Source organism: Pinus tabuliformis, chromosome 4_2 (assembly GCF_031772625.1).
Source record: "Pinus tabuliformis cultivar Carrire ecotype Pingquan chromosome 4_2, CPIR1, whole genome shotgun sequence".
NCBI lineage: Eukaryota > Viridiplantae > Streptophyta > Pinopsida > Pinales > Pinaceae > Pinus > Pinus tabuliformis.
In genome coordinates this window covers 202,391,536-202,408,934 of record NC_142304.1, presented here as the reverse complement: position 1 = coordinate 202,408,934, position 17,399 = coordinate 202,391,536, and positions in this window count along the sequence as shown.

Below are 17,399 nucleotides of genomic sequence, written 5' to 3'. Positions count from 1 at the left end.
GATTTTTCCAAAATAAAGCATTGTCAATTATGCAAAACTTTAAAGATTTCATTTTTAAGAACCTACTTTTAGTTCTGGACAACTCTGGAGGAGCTTGAATATTTTGTAGAATGTATATAATGTCAACATACCATGGTGAATCGGTAAAGGCTTGGCTGATCTGTGGAGTCGCCATCTCCTCTTCGTTATCCAGTTCTGTAATGAATTTTATGTCTAGGGCCTGACAGTTTGATTCAACCATGAGTTTGGCTAAACCTTGGACTTTGATCAATTTAGTAGGTTTAATTTATAAATCATACTCTAATATGGTAGCTATCCACTTCCCTCTTTTTCCATCTGGTCCATCCTATGTTGGAATGTCTTTTACTACAGCATTGGGAACATAAGCTACTAAATGAGAGTACAAGATATAGACTTTGAAATCTTTAATAGCTTTAACTAAAGCAAAAGCTTGCTTTTCCATTATGTTATACTTTAAAGGTGCATCTCTAAGGGCTTTACTAAAGAAGGCTATTGGTTTTTCAAAACCCTGATCATTTTTTTGCAGTAGGACTGCAACAATTGTATGTTTTAAGGAAAAAGAAAAAATGATGAAATCCCTATCAAACATTGGATTGATGAGGATTGGAGTTTGTGTTAAGGCTAACTTTATATCTTCAAATGAATTTTTAGCCTGTAGAGTCCATTTAACAATCAAATCTTTCTTTAACATATTGTTTAGTAATCTAATCAATTCAGCTAAGTTAGAGATAAATCTCCTCAAAAAGTTTATTTTGCCTAAAAATGCTTGAAGTTGTTTGATGTTCCTGGGGTGTGTTATCTACAAAATGGCTTCAATTCTTGTTGGGTCAATCCTGATACCATATTTGGAGATAATGTGGCCTAGTAACTTCCCTTCTTCTAGCCCAAATAATGATTTTTTAGGATTAAGAGAAATTCCATATTTCCTGCACTTGGTGAAGACTTGCCTAAGATGATCCAAGTGTTGTTGATCTGATTTAGAGAACACTGTAATATCATCTAGGTAAATTATCAGGAAGTCATGGATTTCCTTAGCAAAGGCTGTGTCCATTACTCTTTGAAATGTCGCCCCTGCATTTTTTAACCCAAAAGGCATTTTTACATACATGAAAGTGCCCCATGGTGTAGTGAAAGCAGTCTTGGCCTGATCATCAGGGTGGACTAGGATTTAGTTGTAACCAGAGAACCCATCTAGCAGTGAGATTCTGGTGGAACCTACTATCCTCTTTAATATGTGATCTATTTTGGGAAGGGGATAGTTATCCTTAAGTGAAATTTTATTCGAATTTCTAAGGTCAACCCACAGTCTAATTTCACTAGTTTTCTTTCTTGTAGGTACCAAATTAGAAACCCGGTCTGAGAACCTGATTGGTGCAATAGTCTTAGCTTCATACATTCTTTTGATCTCCTTTTTGATAGAAGGTAATAGAACAGGGTTAATCCTTCTAAGCTTCTATCTAAAAGGCTTTTGATTTTCTTTTAAGGGAATAGTGTGTTGTATTATGCTGGTATCATAGGATTTCAGGTCCTCATAATTCCAGGCAAAAACATCTTGGAATTCTTTCAGCAGTTCCATATATTTCAATTTTTCATTGGGAGGTAATGATTTAGAAAAATTTTTCAGTTTGGGATGTTCTTCAAAGCCTATATTACATTCCTCAATGTCTGATTTCAAGGGTTCCATTTTAGGCTTTTTAGGAATATTGTTTGAATTAAATAAGTCCTCCAAAGGAGTTAATCCTTTGGGCAAAAAATTGTCTTTAAGGTTAATAACTTCACATTCTTCATCAATCGCTTCATCAATTTCCATTTGTTTTAGATTTCGAATATCTGATTTTGTAAACTTTGTGGGGTGCAATCTATTGATCTGATCATCTTCTAGTTTGCTAATTTCTACTTCATCAGTGTAATCAAAATCTAATACTATGTCTGTGTCTATGTTGCTATTTACAAATTCCTCATCTAAAGTCAAAAAATTATTAATTTGTTGATCATTCTCAAATACTTGCCAGTTCTTTAAGTTTTTAGGAATAGCAGGTCTATGCCTAACCTCAGTAGTGTACTGATGGTTGGGCTAGAATGGAAACTTGCAAGTACTAGCAAACATGGCTAAGCTGTGAGCTTGCATGTTATGATTTCTTGGGATAACATCAATATTAGTTTCTAAAAAAGTATTCAGTATTTCTACAATTGTTCCTATATATAATCCTAACCTAGGATCTCTTGTCATATAAACAGCCTTAATTTGTTTAATTACCAACTTAGAATCTCCCATAATAGAGACTCTTATGGCTCCTAACCTTTTGACCAGTTTTAGACCTAACAGAAGTGCTTCATATTTGGCCACGTTGTTTGTACCTTTAAAGTTTAATATGTAGGCATGACCTTATGAATGATCATTTTCTAAGTTGTAAATCCATACACCTACTCCAGCACCTAGTTTCTTTACTGAACCATCAAATTTAAGATGCCAAAGAATTTCATGCTAATAATTCTTGCTGTCTGGAGGTACAAAATCTTCTTTGACTACTATATTTTGGTCATCTTTGTTATCTTACATTTCTTGAATTTGGACACTTTGGTTTTCTTTTAATACTGCAATTTCTTTTGGTTCTGAATTTATAATGTTTGAAGTGTCTTCTTGATTAGATTCAACATTATGAAGTATGAAAGAATCAATATCAGAATGCATTGAATATATAGGAAAGTTTTGAGGCCTCTCCTGGGTACTCACTACATACTTCATCAGAGTTTCTCTAAACAATTTCTTAGGATGTCCAAAAACTGATATGGTAGCATACGACATGTCTAGTTGCAGAGATCCCTGGAGTTTGGAACCCCAAGATATAGACAACAACATTCCATACTTAGGTGGTATATCAAAAACAACTATGTCCTTAAGTATGGTTTTCGCAGGGTACTGTACTAGGGAAACACACAAATATTTTATAAGCCCTGAGCACTTAATTTGGCTTGAATCAAAGGAAAACAAATCCTTGTAAGGTCTAGTGATATCTAAGTTTAGCTTCTCCATAATAGACTTAGGCGTAAGGTTATGTGAAGCCCCAGAGTCAAGCATGGCATTATGTAGGATTTTATCGTGGATGTTAAGGCTAATGTAGAAGGGTGGTATCCCTCCTTCCACTGGCTTTCCATTAACATCAGGTCTGAAAATTAACTCAAGTTGATCATCAAATTCACAGAGTCTTCATTTTCAACGAAGTTTAGATATTTACTTATTTGAGATCTGTAAGTTTCATGTTTAACCAATTCTGTCAGAGGAACTGAAATTTTTGTTGAGATTGCAACAAGATGATGGAGCTTAGTGAAAAGAGTCGCCTTCACTAAGTGGGCCCGCAGGCTATTTTTGGCGCAAGTCTATTTTTAGACTATGTCTATTTTTAGACATATGGATCATGTCTATGGATTGCAGGTTGATGTTTATGGATGATTGATCAAGTTGGGAAAAAATAGATGGACTTCTATTTTTGATGAAAGTGTGAGTGATCACAGTGTGAGTGATCAAAGTCTATTTTTAGACTGGCTGTCAAAAATAGAAAAGTCAAATATTATTATCTCACAATAATATTTGGACTATAAACTTAATCTTATTCTCTTGGAGCACTTCAGTTTGAGCTACAGAGGTGGCACATGCAGCTGTCAGAAGGAAATACGCTTTTCTTATGAGTCAGTTGAGTTGTTGCATGCATGACTTCAGTTAAAACTCAATCAGTTGAGTTTGGTGGAGTTGATTGTGGAGTTGATGGAGTTGTGTTCAGTTTGACTTAGTTAAACTAGTTGTAGTTAGTCTAAATGCAAATAGACTAATGATGAGTTGTTAAACTAATTATTAACTCATAATACAACTAATGAATACATCAGTTAACTCAGTTTCATGTCAGTGCATGTTCAGTTCAACAGGGACAGGTGGTAGAGAATCAGATTGCTATCAATTGTGACTATAGTTGTGCACCAGATCTTGCACAATCAAGGGATTGAGTATGCCAATGAGTTTGCTCACGTATTTGCCCACATTATAGCTTGTGCTCACGTCCAACAAAGAGTGAGTGACTATTTTGCAGGTGAAAAACGAGTTTGGTGAGCCATTCTCATCAGTTCTTGAGCAGGTATTGAGCAGTGGAGGCAGGCAAGCAGTGGAAGAGATTTGGAGATCAGATCTGAGCTGTATTGTGTGTAACAGAGGTGGAGATACTTGTGAGAAGTATTATGCTGTGTAATGTTACATGACTCAATCATTAATATACAGATAGTTGGGGTTTTTAGCGAGATGCTTTCCCTGGGATACATACTGTGTTAATGTGTGAATGCTCTTGATGCTTTATTGTTATTGATGCTGCTATATTGATGGTCAATGTAGAGGAGCTTATGTATTGTGTATGTACTCCGCAATAGTACATGATCAGGATAATCTCTGTTGAATATGTGTTAAATTATTCAAAATTTCTACATGGTATCAGAGCTGTTGATCATCAGATCTACTATTCAGGAAGTGTTTACATTCTATTTCTCTAGGCAGAGCCTGTAATCGGGCCAGGTAGCCTCTGGATTCATCCTTCCTTTGGAAGGTGAAATATCCGGTAAAAGACCATACAGTCAATCTCTGTACGAGAAATATTTTGTTCTCACGAATTCTAGATCGGAAGTAGTTGAGTTGGTTGCTGGTGGAATTCGAATTTGCAACAGTGTTTTCTTGGTGACAACGCAGCAATGTCTTTCAACGGATTGCGATTGGAGTATGCCCTTGAGGGCAGCTCAAACTATATTGCATGGAAGGACAGGATGGAGGCAATATTGGATGATAACGGGCTGAAGGAGTTCATAGATACGGATATCCCAAAGCCTACTGATGCTGCTGAGGCGAAAGTTTGGCAAAAGAAGACCGCAAAATGTCGAAGGATTCTGTTGGAGGGCGTGAAGGATCACATTGTGTCCAGCCTCCATGGAAAGGCTACTCCATATTTGATGTGGAAATCATTAACAGAATTATTCCAAAGCAAGAGCGATCAGAGGAAGCTGGCGCTCAAAGATAAACTTAGAAACATCAAATGCGAGAAGGGTGACAGTATTCCCAAGTATCTCACGAAGTTCACTCAGTGTCGAGATGAGCTGGGAAGTGTGGGGGTTACTGTCGATGATGAGGACTTGGTGAGCTTGGCTCTCCTTGGTCTTCCGAAGAGTTGGCATTCCTATCAGGACTCTGTCAATGGTCGGGAGAAGTTGCCAGGATGGGAAAGACTATGGTCAGATCTTGTGCAGGAGGAGATCAGGCGGAGTACCAGGGACGGATCTTCGTCAAAGGGAGCTGATGAAGAGAATTGTGCTTTGGCTGCCAAAGCAAAGAAAGGGAAGAGCAAGAAAGCTTCTCAGTTTGGTGCGAAAGGCAAGAAGTAGGATATGTCCAAGGTGAAGTGTTTTCACTGTAACCAGCACGGACACTATCCCACAAATTGTCCGCAGAAGAAGAAGAACAAGCAAGCTGCTGGATCTGCAGGGGGAGAGGCCTTAGCTTCTCAGTTTGAGCTTGATTTTTCATTGATCGCATGCTTGGTTTCAAGTGTGATGGGATCAGTGTGGTTCTTGGACAGTGGTGCATCTTTTCACATGACGGGAGATAGAGATTTGTTCTCTGATCTAGAGGACAAAGATCTTGGAGTGCACATCGAGATGGGCGATGATGGTAGATACAGTGCGACCGGTATCGGTACCATTTCCTTTGAGAGGGAGTCTGGTAAACCCTTTGTATTGAAGGAAGTCATGCATGTTCCAAGATTGAAGAAGAATCTCATCTAAGTGGCAATGTTAGAAGACAAGGGGTATGATGTTGTTTTCAGCGAGGGAAAGGCCTTCCTGCGCAGCAAGACAACTGGTGAGACCCGGAAGATAGGGGTTCGAGTGAGGAACCTTTATCAGTTGCATGTAGATGGATGCGCAGCAATGGCCGGCAAGGCAGAAGGATTGGTGAGCCGGGATGATGGCGAGTTGTGGCACAGGAGATTGGGTCACCTTCACCATGGAGCCTTGAAGATACTGCAGCAGATCACTACAGGGCTTCCTAAAGGCACACTTGTGCAGTCAGATCAGTGCAAGGGGTGTACTTTGGGGAAGTTTGTGAAAGCCACCTTTCACGAGAAGGATAGTCGCGCCACAACGATCCTTGAGAGAATTCACACAGACGTGTGTGGACCTTTCTCAGTTGCTTCGACAGCAAAACACAGGTATTATGTGATTTTTGTTGATGATTTCTCTCGTAAGTGCTATATCTTCTTCATGCAGAAGAAGAGCGAGACATATTCAAAGTTCTGTGAATTCAAAGCACTGGTCGAGAAGGAGTCGGGGAAGAAGGTGAAGGCTCTTAGGAGCGATAATGGTGGTGAATACATCTCGGACGAGTTCAAGGATTTTTGCAAGACAGAAGGGATTCGTAGAGAGCTCATAGCTCCCCATAACCCACAGCAGAACGAGGTAGCTGAGCAGAAGAACAGAACGATTGTGGGTGTTGCACGGGAAATGTTGCATGATCAGGGCCTAACCCTTCACTTGTGGGCGGAAGCATGCAATACAACAGTTTATGTGCAGAACTGTTGTCCTCATAGGATACTTGGCATGAGTACAACTGAGGAGACTTATTCTGGTAAGAAGCCTGATCTTTCTCATTTGAGGATTTTTGGTGCTAACGTTTACATGCATGTGACGAAGGATGCCAGGAAGAAGTTGGAGCCGACCGCAGAGGTTGGGATATTTGTGGGGTACACTGATACGCCCCACAACTATCGTGTGTATTTGCTAGACAGTGGTAAAACTGTTGTGCGACGGGATATAAAATTTCAGGAGGAGAAAGCCATGAAGTGTTCGCTTGAGAGGGAGCTACACTTGCATGCAGATGAGGAGCTATTAGTTCCTAAGGATGAACTTCAGGACGTGGATCAGCCACAGGACGAGGTTCATGGAGTGGAAGAGACCACTCATGCAGCGCCAACCATCAAAGGGCGAAAGCGCTTGACAGAAGCTGAGCAACTGGCTCAAGATGCAAAGAAAGTTGTAGGACCACCTAAAGCCCAACGCAGGCAGAGACAGTCACCTGATCGGTACACTGGATACATGGCTCTTATGAGCAAGTGTGTTGTGACTAAGCCATCCTCTTTCGAGGAAGCTGTGGAGGATCCCGCATGGGTAGACGCCATGGTGGAAGAGTATGATTCTATTGTCAGAAACAGTGCATGGGAGATTGTTCCTAGACCGGAAGGGAAATCAGTGGTGGGTTCGAGATGGATCTACAAAGTTAAGCAGGCAGCTGACGGGAGTGTGGAGAAGTACAAGGCAAGATTTGTTGCCCGAGGCTTTTCACAGATTGAGGGGATCGATTATGAGGAGACCTTTGCACCTGTCGCAAGGTATTCTTCCATACGGATGATTCTTGCTCTCTCAGCACAGATGGGATGGCACATTCATCAGATGGATGTGAAGACTGCGTTCCTCAACAGAGTCATTGAGGAGGAGGTGTACATTGAGCAACCCGAAGGCTTTGAAGTCTTCAGCAGCGAGTCGCGTGTGTGCAGGCTCAAGAGAGCGTTGTATGGGTTGAAGCAAGCACCACGTGCTTGGTACACACGGATAGACAACTATTTCACAGGACTTGGATTCTCCAAGAGCGAGGTGGATCCTAACCTATACCAGATTGTGGTGGAGGGTAAGTTGCTTATCATTGTACTGTATGTTGATGATTTGATTCTAACGGGTGATGAGCTGTTGATACTGTCATGCAAGAAGGATCTTGCTACAGAGTTTGAGATGAAGGATTTGGGCCTCCTTCACTATTTCCTGGGATTGGAAATATGGCAGCACAGTGGTGGACTGTTTGTTTCTCAGGGCAAGTATGCTCGGGAGATACTGGAGAAGTTCAACATGCATGGCTGCAAGCCTGTTGATACTCCTCTTCCTGGAGGTTGGAGGAAGGAGGGTGCCACTTCGGGAGAAGAAGTGGATGCCACTGTTTATCGACAGTTGGTGGGGTCGCTGATGTATTTGGTTAATACACGACCTGATATATGCTATGCAGTTAACCAACTTTCACAAGCTATGGTTAAGCCTACCAAGCTCTTCTGGAAGGCGGGCAAGCATGTATTGCGCTACTTGAGAGGCACATCGGGATATGGTTTGTGGTACAGACAGGAGGATGAGGTGAAGCTATGTGGCTTCACGGATGCAGATTGGGCAGGGAGCCCAACAGACAGAAAGAGCACATCAAGAGGGGTCTTCAGTATTGGATCAACAGCAGTTTCTTGGTACAGCAGGAAACAGAGATCCGTGGCACTCAGTTCAGCGGAGGCCGAGTATATGGCAGCAAGTTTGGCTGCATGCGAGGCTATATGGATGAGGAAGATCCTAGTTGGTTTGTTCGGTTCTCATTTGGATCATACTGTGATTTGCTATGATAACCAGAGTTGCATTAAACTCTCGGCTAATCCTTTATTTCATGATAGATCTAAACATATTGACATCAGGTACCATCATATCAGAGATTGTGTGCAGCGGAGGATCATGTTACTTTCGTACATTCCAACGGAGGATCAGGATGCTGATATTCTGACGAAGGCTCTCACCAGGAGCAAATTCGAGTACCACCGAGGCAGGATAGGGGTTGCTGATAATCCATATCTTGTCGAGAGGGAGTGTTGAGATTGCAACAAGATGATGGAGCTTAGTGAAAAGAGTCGCCTTCACTAAGTGGGCCCGCAGGCTATTTTGGCGCAAGTCTATTTTTAGACTATGTCTATTTTTAGACATATGGATCATGTCTATGGATTGCAGGTTGTTGTTTATGGATGATTGATCAAGTTGGGAAAAAATAGATGGACTTCTATTTTTGATGAAAGTGTGAGTGATCAAAGTCTATTTTTAGACTGGCTGTCAAAAATAGAAAAGTCAAATATTATTATCTCACAATAATATTTGGACTATAAACTTAATCTTATTCTCTTGGAGCACTTCAGTTTGAGCTACAGAGGTGGCACATGCAACTGTCAGAAGGAAATACGCTTTTCTTATGAGTCAGTTGAGTTGTTGCATGCATGACTTCAGTTAGAACTCAATCAGTTGAGTTTGGTGGAGTTGATTGTGGAGTTGATGGAGTTGTGTTCAGTTTGACTTAGTTAAACTAGTTGTAGTTAGTCTAACTGCAAATAGACTAATGATGAGTTGTTAAACTAATTATGAACTCATAATACAACTAATGAATACATCAGTTAACTCAGTTTCATGTCAGTGCATGTTCAGTTCAACAGGGACAGGTGGTAGAGAATCAGATTGCTATCAGTTGTGACTATAGTTGTGCACCAGATCTTGCACAATCAAGGGATTGAGTATGCCAATGAGTTTGCTCATGTATTTGCCCACATTATAGCTTGTGCTCACGTCAAACAAAGAGTGAGTGACTATTTTGCAGGTGAAAAACAAGTTTGGTGAGCCATTCTCATCAGTTCTTGAGTAGGTATTGAGCAGTGGAGGCAGGCAAGCAGTGGAAGAGATTTGGAGATTAGATCTGAGCTGTATTGTGTGTAACAGAGGTGGAGATACTTGTGAGAAGTATTATGTTGTGTAATGTTACATGACTCAATCATTAATATACAGATAGTTGGGGTTTTTAGCGAGATGCTTTCCCCGGGATACATACTGTGTTAATGTGTGAATGCTCTTGATGTTTTATTGTTATTGATGCTGCTATATTGATGGTCAATGTAGAGGAGCTTATGTATTGTGTATGTATTCCGCAATAGTACATGATCAGGATAATCTCTATTGAATATGTGTTAAATTATTCAAAATTTCTACAATTTTGAGTTTGGCCACCTTTGCCCCCAAATTGAAAGGTAGAGGGGATTTGTTTGTTTGAACATTGAAACCTTAGCACCAGGGCTCTGAGTAGTTTGTTCTTCTTTTTCATTGTTTGGAGTGTTTTTAATTGGATTTTCTAATATATTTTCTGGAGGCTTTTCTATTGTTCCCTTGAGGAGGATTGAAGTGGAAGGTTGCTTGTCAGAAGGTTGATCATTGGTTACATCTTCAATGGTGGGACCGAGAGGGTTTTGATGTGGTCTAGAAAGGATTTGCAAGGTTTTTGTACCTTGAGGATTCTGATTTGCAGCTTTTACTTTCTTAGGCTGGTTAGGTACTGCTTTTTTATTTTGATCAGGAACATTAGGGTTCTTTTTACTTATCAAATTGTACTGTTTATGTACTTCGAAAATAGTAGAGCCATACCCTTGCTTATAGTCGAAAGATTCTCCAGTTTGAGTCTGTAACTGTTGAAGCATATATAATTCTTGATCATCCAAAGTTAGAAAAACAGTTTCTTCATCATCTAATCCCATTAGATTGATTTGGGTGTCTATCTCAGGGTCTTCTTGGTGCGAAGTTTCAGCTTAATTTTCTTGGAAAGGTGGTCTAATGTTCTAATCTGCCCATTTTTACCAGTGTTTTAGTTCTGGTTCTTTTTGAAGTTTGGATTCCATACTGGATTTGCTTGTTGGTTATCCGAGTGAGGTTTCCTTTCAATGACTTCTATTATATCCATCAACCTTTCCATTCCTTTGGCTAAAGCATCCATTTTTTGATCAAAGGGTGAAGTTTCATCTTTCAGAGGTGTTATTCTCTCGTTTCTAACCCTAGCCCTTTTGGATAGCAAATGAGCTTCTACACTAACTACTACACTTTTCATATCTTCAAGTGTAGGGGGATTCATTTCTCTAAGTTGAAAAGCCATATCTGTGTCAAATCCGTCTGGAAACTTAATCAAGGCTAAGACAGGTGGAGGTCTAAGGTCAAGTGGGATTTCATTATATACATTGTTAAACCTAGTACAATAGTTCTGAACAATTTCATTTGGTCCCCTTTTAAGGTTTTCATATTCAAAAAGAATTTGAAGGGGGTTCTTTTTCTTCTCCCACCTATTTAAAAATTTTTGGTAAATAACTTCTAGACTATCTATACTCTGAAGAGGCAAAGATGTAATCCATGTTCTCACTTCTCCAGTTAGAGTTTGGACAAAGATTCTCATTTGGACATCTCCTATGTCAATCTCATGTAGTTCAAAATAATATGTCATTTTCTTAGTGTGCTGTTGTGTTGTGTAAGTTCCAGTGCCATTGAATAACGTAATTACTCTGATAATCTACTGGTAAGGCACCTTGAGGAGCAGGCATCACAAGGGGAGCATATCTGAGTGCCATAACTCTGAGTTGGACAGGGTTGAGAACAAGAGTTGGGGTAATTGGAAGATTTGGGACAACAAGGGAAGTTGGGGTAACAGGGGTAATGAGTGTTTGAAGGGTAGTGATAGGCTGATGGGGAAGTGAAGGTATGAATGGAGATGAGGGATGATCTTCAGAGGTATGGGGAAATGATGGTGAGCTAAAAGATGTTGAAGCTGTTTCAAAAAATTCAGGGAGTCTATCAGTGGTAAGGTATGACTACGGGGAGTTTAGAAGGTATTGATGAATAGAAAAGTTGGCTCGTTGGACCTCAAGTTCTCTTGTGAATTCTGGATTTAGGACTGTGTCTTCAAGTTCACTCTCAGACTTGGTTCTAAACAGAGAGAGGTCAAAATACTCGTCAAAAGGAATGTATTTAATGAATAACCACTCAGCAGGGCATGAATTGGATCTAAAAACAGGTCTAGGGCTTACTGAACTTTCTTGTCTTCTGATTATTCTCGGAATAAGGTTGGGATTGTCAAATATAGGGGGAGGATTTGGATCAGGGTTGGCCTTGGTATAGTGAGTTCTCCCTGAAGCCAAAGTTTGAGTTTTTTTATGATTATTTTTCTTTTTTATGAACTTTTTCGAAATAACTTCTAATAACCCTTTAAGAGGCTTAAAAATAAAAATTTTAATTTCTCAACGGTTTATTAAGACTGAGGGTTTTGATTTCCCCAGTGGAGTCGCCACTATGTTATCACTCAGATTTTATCCTTAGAAGTTATCAAAGAAGGAATAGTCCGAGGTAACGACAAACCTAATCTTTTAGAATCAGGTTCTAGCCAACCTAAGTCCAGAGAGGGCTCTCTCTTTATGATTTAACTTTGTTTTGAATAAGATTTCAGGCTAGTTCTTTAGTGTTCAGGATTGTTTTGTTTTGATTGGGTGGTGGAATTAAGAAAATAGTTGGGAAAAGAAAGTATTTAGGCCATTGGGCTATGGAGTCAATCAAGAAAGGCTTAACTGGATCTAATCTATCACTAAGGTAAGAGTCCACAAAGCAGGCTAGCACTACGAAAGAAAATCTGAAGGTTTAAATGGATGAAGTAGTCCTAACCAGGGCAAAGGGCAATGAAGAATCTTTAACCGGGATTAAGATGAAGAAAGCAAGGATGATTAGTAGCAAAAGGCAATGAAGAATCCTTTACTATGGACCAAAGGGGCGGTAAACTACGGAAGTAAGGGAGCAATTAAGAATTCCCAGACCAAGATAGCTTTGTAGAAAACATATAGAAAGCAAACAGTTAAAACAGAGAGCATTTAAGCTTATTCTGAGATATTATTCCTTGTTTACTTTTCAGATTTAGTAAGAGACACATATGAATATTTAAACATGAAGAGAAAACAATATTTAAACACGAAGAGATAATACTTATTTGTTCCAATTGTGCACAAGAATCCAGTGAAATGTCGATAGCTTTATTTCATTTCCAGCAAAACCAGTCTAGTCTTGAGTACAATAGCTCCTTGGCTCAAAAATAAAATGTCTACAGAAATGTATTTTAATCCAAGAAACAAAAAATACCTTCAACACGAAGATAGAGACAGATGGAGAACTGTCTTCTAGCTGTCCCTTTTATTGTGACTGTGCTGGTTGTTTGTCAGGCCAGGCAGTAACTCTCCAAAGGTAGTAAAACTGATTCGTCTGATTATTCCATAGGTAGGTTATTGTTATATACATTAGGAGATTGTTCAGTTCATCTCCCGATGACTGTTCACATTCCTGATTTATTTATTTACAAATTCCCCAATCATGAAGATTAGGTGTCAACATTCCCCCCCTTAATCTGAAGGGATGTTGGTGAGTCCAAGCATCATTCTGAATCGTTCAAGCTTTTCCTTTCCAAGTGCTTTGGTGAAGATGTCTGCAATTTGCTCATTTGTGGAACAATGACGGAGATGGATTGTTTTGGCCTCAACATGATGTCGAATCAGATGATATTTAGTATTGATATGCTTTGTTCGATCATGGAACTTTGGATTCTTGGCCAACTTTATTACAGAGGTGTTATCAATCATGAGTGGAGTTGATTGTACTTGTTTTACCTGCAAATCTTCAAGAATTTTCCTGAGCCACACAATTTCTTTCGTTGCTTCAGCTGCTGCCACGTATTCTGCTTATGTTGTGGAATCTGCTGGAACTGATTGTTTGCATGATCTCCAGGAGATAGCTCCTGATCCAAAACTCATAGCATATCTTGAAGTAGATACCCCAGTTTCTTTGTCTCCATCGAAGTCTGAATCAGAGTATCCAATCAAGCTGAAGTCGTCCACCTGTGTATACTTGATTCCAAGGTCTTGAGTTCCCTTCAAGTACCTTAGAACTCTTTTTGCAGCAGACCAATGTCCCTCACAAGGCTTTTGCATGAACCTGGAGAGGATTCCAACAGTAAATGAAATGTCTGGTCTGGTAGTAGTGAGGTAGATGAGACTTCCTACAAGCTGTCTATACTTTGTTGCATCCTCAAATTCCTTTCCTTCAACAGATGTGAGCTTTAAGTTTTGTTCCATTGGAGTAGAAAGAGGATTGCACTCTGTCATGCCAAATCTGTTTAACAAATCTCTAATGTATTTCTTTTGAGAAAGAAATATGGATTTTGGTTGTTGGGTTACTTCAATGCCAAGATAGTAATGAACATAGCCCAAATCAGTCATTTCAAAACTTTTCCCCAATTCCTTCTTTATGGATGCAATGTAGCTTTCATTGTTCCCAGTCATTAAAAGATCATCTACATATACCACAAGATACACAACTGTTTTTCCAACTTTCTTGACAAATAAAGTTGCATCATCAAGATCAAAATGATTGAAGTTGAGTTTCAGAAGATGCTCAGTTAGTTTTTCATACCAGGCTCGTGGTGCTTGTTTGAGGCCATACAAGGACTTCACAAGTTTGCATACTTTATGTTCATGTCCTTTCACAGCAAATCCTTCAGGCTGGGACATAAAAACATTCTCTTTTAGATCTCCATTCAAGAATGTAGTTTTTACATCCATTTGATGGACTTTCCAACCGTTCTGAGCTGCTAGTGCAAAGAGTGTCCGGATGGTGGCCCATTTTGCTGTGGGGGCAAAAGTTTCCTCATAATCGACCCCTTCCTTCTGTGCAAAACCTTTTGCCACAAGCCTAGCTTTGTGCTTGTCAAGTGAGCCATCAGCGTTGTACTTGTTCTTGTAGACCCAATTGTAGCCAATTGGTTTGGTTCCAAATGGAGGATCAACCAACTTCCAAGTGCCATTCTTTATGAGAGCATCATACTCCTTTTGCATCGCTTCTTTCCATTCATCATGAGAAGCAGCTTCTTTGAAGGAAGTTGGTTCAAAATCTGTAGACAAGTTCAATTCACAATCATAAGTAACATCCATATCAACAGGTGAATTAGAGTCATCTACATCACCTCCATTTTGTCGGTTTGAATTTCTGGTTCCTGTTTTTCCAATTTCATCAGGGTGAACACTTTCAAGTGTCTTTGTCAGCCACTTCGGGGGACCTTTCTGAGATGGGCCAAGCTGCTCTGTTGATTGAGTTGGGACTGAATCAAGATTGAGTCTCCCAATTCTATTAATTACATCACTTAAAGCATCATCCGTTGTTGGAGTTTCATGCAGAGGAGATTGTTCTTCAGAAGAAGATTCCACATGTTGATCTAGTATAGGAATCCCCCCTTCAAGATGTGGAATCTGATTATCAAATTCCTGAAATGATTTCGTTTTTGCGAATCTATCCAAGCGATCAAGTTTCCGCTCAACAACATTGTCAGATTTGGATGATTCAAGAAAAATTACATCTCTGGATACAACAAACTTTTTATTTACTTCATCATAGAGGCGATATGCTTTGGAGGTGTTTGAATACCCCAGGAAGATACACTTACGACTTCTAGCACCAAGTTTGTTTCTATGTACCTTTGGTATCAAAGCATAACAGGTGGAACCAAAGACCCCGAGATGTTTTACCGAAGGAACATGTCCATACCACAATTCATAAGGAGTCTTGTTTCTTATAGCATTAGATGGACATCTATTCTTTATATATGTAGCACATAGAACAGCATCAGCCCAAAACATTATCTTTACATTTTTGAAGAAAAGCATGGATCGTACCATATTCAAGTTTGTTCTATTGATTCTTTCAGCTACACCATTCTGTTGGGGATTATAAGGCATAGTCGTTTGATGTTTGATCCCATGTTGGCGAAGATAGTTTTCAAATTCATTTGATGTATATTCTTTTCCATTATCAGTGCGAATAGACCCAATATGAGATTGTGCATCATTTTCAATCCATTTATGAAAATTCTTGAATGTTTGAAAGGCATCAGATTTGTTCTTCAATAAATAAACCCAACACATTCTAGTGTAATCATCAATAAATTTCATGATATATTTATTTCCATTTGCAGAAGGAACAGGCATTGGACCACATAAATCTGAATGAATGAGTTCAAGCTTCCTATGTGCTCTTGAATGTGAATCATGAAAAGACTGTTTGCTATGCTTTCCTAGAATGCAAGCATCACATTGCTTATGTTTCCTAGGAATTGTAGGCAAACTAGCAACACCATTTTTCTTCAATAAGCGGAGACTGTCATAGTTTAAATGTCAAAATCTAGCATGCCATAATAAACTTGATGGAAGTGTACCTTCTTCATGATGAGAAATATATGAGAAATGTTGTGCATGAGCAGAGGTTCCTTGCAGTTTGAGAAGTCTTTCTTCTTCTATTCCCCTCATGACAAGTGAGTGGTCAGATGCTTTTCTTACCTCAAGCTTGCCATCAAACATATGAATGGAGTGACCTTGTTGGCGGATGTGGACCAAGGACAACAAGTTTCTCTTGAGCTGTGGGAGATATAGAACATGATCCAGAAGAAAGTCTGGAAGACCAGGCAGTTTAAGCCTGATTGTGCCAAGCCCTAATGGCTTGATTTTTGACTGATCTGCAAAGTATACTGCTCCATCAACATTGTCAATGAAATCTTCAAAAAAATCTTTTCTATGAGTCATATGACAGGTTTCTCCTGAATCAAGCAACCAATCATTTTTCGAAGAATCAAGTGAAGCATTAAACAAATCTTCATTTACTCCAATGTTACATTGTGCCTCAATATAGTGAGCGGATTCAGGTGCTTTACCTTTGTCTGTATCATCAGTTTTACCTTTCTGCCGGTTTCTTTTCCGCTCAATTTTGTCCCATGGTAGCTTGCATCTAGAAACATCATGTGATCCATTTCGTTTGCAGTGAATGCAATGCAGATCTGCCTTTTCTCCTTGAGAATGTCTGCCCCTCCTGCCTCTGAAGTATCTTCCTCTTCCTCTTCGTCCACCTCTTCCTCTTGTAGAATCTTGAGCAGGATGCTTTTCTTTATGAGCAAGGCACACAGTCTCTTCAGAAGTTTCAGGGGCTGTCTTCTTTCCAAAGGCTCTCTCTCTTTCAGCAAACTTTTTCACAAGAGAGTCAAAGGTTATATCTTTAAGATTTCCATTTGCTTGTAAAGACTCAAGATAATTGGAGTAAGTAGGATAGAGTGCCTTGAGAAAAGCAATAAGAGGGATATCTAGCTCAACCTTAGTGGATTTGATATCATTCATTATAGACTTTACTTCAGATGCAAGAGCAAGAGGATCATTATTTTTCAGTTCAAGAGTGAAGAGTTTAATCATGAGTTGAACAACTTCAAGTGCAGAATGTGAGTCATAGAGTTCTTTTAGCTTTTGTAAAGCTTCAAAGGCAGTTGAATATGATGAAATATGGCGACTTACTTCTTCATTTACAGATGTTGCGATTAATGCATAGGCTTTGTTGTTCTTGTTTTCCCAAATGACGAGCTCTTTGTCTGATGTAGGCTACACTGGGTCATTATCTCCTTCTCCGACACACACTCCTTTCCACAACTCATTGAAGATGAGGGTGTGTTTTATCATCCGGGACCATTCAGGATAGTTCTCCTTGCCAGTGAGAACTATTCCTACCATAGAGATGATTAAATGCATTCTGTAAAAAAATACTTCTGCTGATAAAAAAAACTTTTGCTGATAACAGTGAAATTGCACTCAAAAAGGCATTCTCAAAGGATTTCAAATCTCTTCCTTACGCTACAACTT